The sequence below is a fragment of the Arachis ipaensis genome, chromosome B03 (assembly GCF_000816755.2).
Source record: "Arachis ipaensis cultivar K30076 chromosome B03, Araip1.1, whole genome shotgun sequence".
In the NCBI taxonomy this organism is placed as follows: Eukaryota; Viridiplantae; Streptophyta; class Magnoliopsida; order Fabales; family Fabaceae; genus Arachis; species Arachis ipaensis.
In genome coordinates this window covers 31,045,963-31,048,653 of record NC_029787.2, presented here as the reverse complement: position 1 = coordinate 31,048,653, position 2,691 = coordinate 31,045,963, and the positions used below count along the sequence as shown (strand labels likewise).

The 2,691-nt window shown below is 33.0% G+C and overlaps 1 long non-coding RNA gene across 1 annotated transcript; it reads left to right on the top strand.

Annotated features, from left to right (window-relative positions):
• On the top strand, nucleotides 453-1,275 carry LOC110269630. Its single transcript, XR_002358400.1, has 2 exons — nucleotides 453-577; nucleotides 997-1,275. It is a non-coding gene; the product is annotated as an uncharacterized LOC110269630 (long non-coding RNA).

Sequence of the window (2,691 nt, the reverse complement as noted above, 5' to 3'; positions counted from 1 at the left end):
AGAATATATAATTATTAATTTTTTTGAAAAATATAATTTAATCAATAAAAGAATAATTTATTAAAAGATATTTTGGTAAGTAAAATTTAATGATAAAAAATAAAATTTTTATTAATGGATATTTTTTTAAAAAATAATTTATTTTTTCTTAAAAAATAGATAAAGTTAACATTAGTTAACACAAAAAGTTTAAAATGGATTAAAGATGGGACTTTTTAAAAGTTAGAAGAGAGGAGAATGTACATTTATAAAATAGAAGGAATGGGAGTGTTATTTTAGCATCTCGCAGGAAAGGGGAGTGTAATTTTCTCTAATAAGATGATGACTAAGATATAATCATCAAACATTATTTTTTAATTAAATTTATCAAATAATTTAGTGGTGAAGACTGAGCACACAATTTAGAGTTACACTTTGAATACATCTATAAATATACGCACCATTCGATATATACCGCATCACAGTTATATATATATATATATATATCAAGGCTGAGTTTATTGATCCTCTCTGCTTGCGGGAAAGATGGTCAAGTTAACTTTCACAAACATGTTCTTAGTTGCCCTTCTGCTTTTAGGTATATATTGCTTCAGACTTGATATTTAATTAATTTATATGTTTTGTTCGAGTAAACTTCAAATTTCTTTTATCTTTTAACAATTTTTATGTCTGACAATATTGTCTCTAATCATTTTTTTTTATTTCACTTGAATTCTATATTATGGCAATGTTCTAGTTTATCAAAATTTAAACTGACAAATTTACATTTTTTATTTAAATATATCTTTCGGTATATACAAGATGATGACTAAGATATTCATTTTGTCTAATAGTCAGGGAAGATCTTGTTCAGTAAGAAAAAAAATTGTGTGAATTTTTCATTTAAAATTCCTATGGTAATATTGTACCAAACAGAGAAAAAAATGAAAAATAGTAAAAGATGAACTAGTCCTATGCAATGATTATTAACGGTTGGGTTGTTTTGATGTTTGGCAGCTTTGACATCAGAAACAGTAGTAAGCCAGAGAGAAGAAAAAGGGAAGTGGTGTCTTTATTCATGGATGGAAATAGGTTGCAAAGACGATGTATGTGACACAAAATGTAAGAACGCACACGGCCAAACAGCTAAAGGACACTGCTCCAGTACCCATTGTGTATGCTCATACCTCTGTGATACTTGAATTCAATATCATCAGATTTTTACTATATATGCATATGCATATATATTTAAATAAAGTTCTGTATCAAGATTGAATGAATATCTCCGGCGTTCATNAACAAGTTCGTAGTAGATCAAAATCAAACAAAATTCTTGACAGTATGAAGATGTACGATCAATTCATCCATAACCTGGTATTGAAGATATATGCTCGTCAAAATAAGTGCCAATGTTAAAATTTTTTTCTTCAATTTGTATTAATGGGAAAATATTTTTTCTTATAAATATTATAAACACACCAGTGCAAAAGAGAAGAGATTTTAGGGGGAAAAAAAATTAAAGAAAAGAATCTAAAGAGAAGAAATAAAAAAAAAAAATAAAGAAAACAGAAAAATTTAAAGAAGAGAGTTAAAATTGTTTCACACAGTTCCAGTGTTGAATGAAAAGCAAGAGAGAGCAAAGATCGAAGAAGAAGAAGAGAAATTGAAGAGAGAAAGAGAGAGAAGCTTTCTATTCAGATTTGGTAAAGTGGAACTGGGGTTCTGAACTTCTAATTACAACAACACAACAACTAACACCCATACAGCTAGCTATATAAGCTGAGCCTAATAACAGCTTGCACTTGTAACTAATTCTACTGAGTCAGCTTGGCTTAACTAACTTAGCAACTGATTCAGTTTCAGCTCAATCACTACTCTATCATGCACCCTGCTATCTAATTTCATTGTGTTGCTCAACACTTGCTCTGCCATACACTCTGCTACGGAGGTCTTTTGGTTTGCTGCCATTCTGCAAAACTCCTTCATCACTAGTAGCACTGCACAACAAATTTTGCTCAACATTCAACCTTGCTCTAGCACTTTCAAACATTCCAGAGGCAATTGCCTTTGTTAAAATATCTGCCAACTGAACAGATCCTGGAATATGGCTAACCTGTACTACTTTCTTTGTTACATAGTCCCTCACAAAGTGAAGATCAGTTTCAAAGTGTTTAGACTTTGAATGCAGGATGGGGTTGGCTGCCAAAAGTACAGCACTCAGGTTATCGCAGTATATGGTGGGAGTAGAAGCTATGACCCTTAGCTCACTCAGCAGGCTCTTGATCCATATAAGTTCTGCAACCAGATCCGCCATAGCTCTGTATTCAGCCTCTGTGCTTGACCTGGCCACCACAGATTGCTTCTTAGAGGACCAGGATACCAGGTTTCTTCCTAAGAAGACACACATACCACCAGTTGATTTCCTGTCATCAGGATCTCCTCCCCAATCCGAATCACAGTAAGCTGTGATGTTCAACACGTCATTCTTATGGAGATGTAGCCCATATTTGATTGTTCCACTTGCATACCTGAGGATTCTTTTAACCAATTTCCAATGCGATTCTAACGGGTCTTGCATGAACTGTGAGAGTTTGTTTACAGCATAGGCGAGCTCTGGTCTTGTAACGATGAGATACTGAAGACTTCCGACCACTGAACGATAAAGTGCTGGTTCATCAAACCTGTCACCACCAAACTGAGATATTTTCAGTG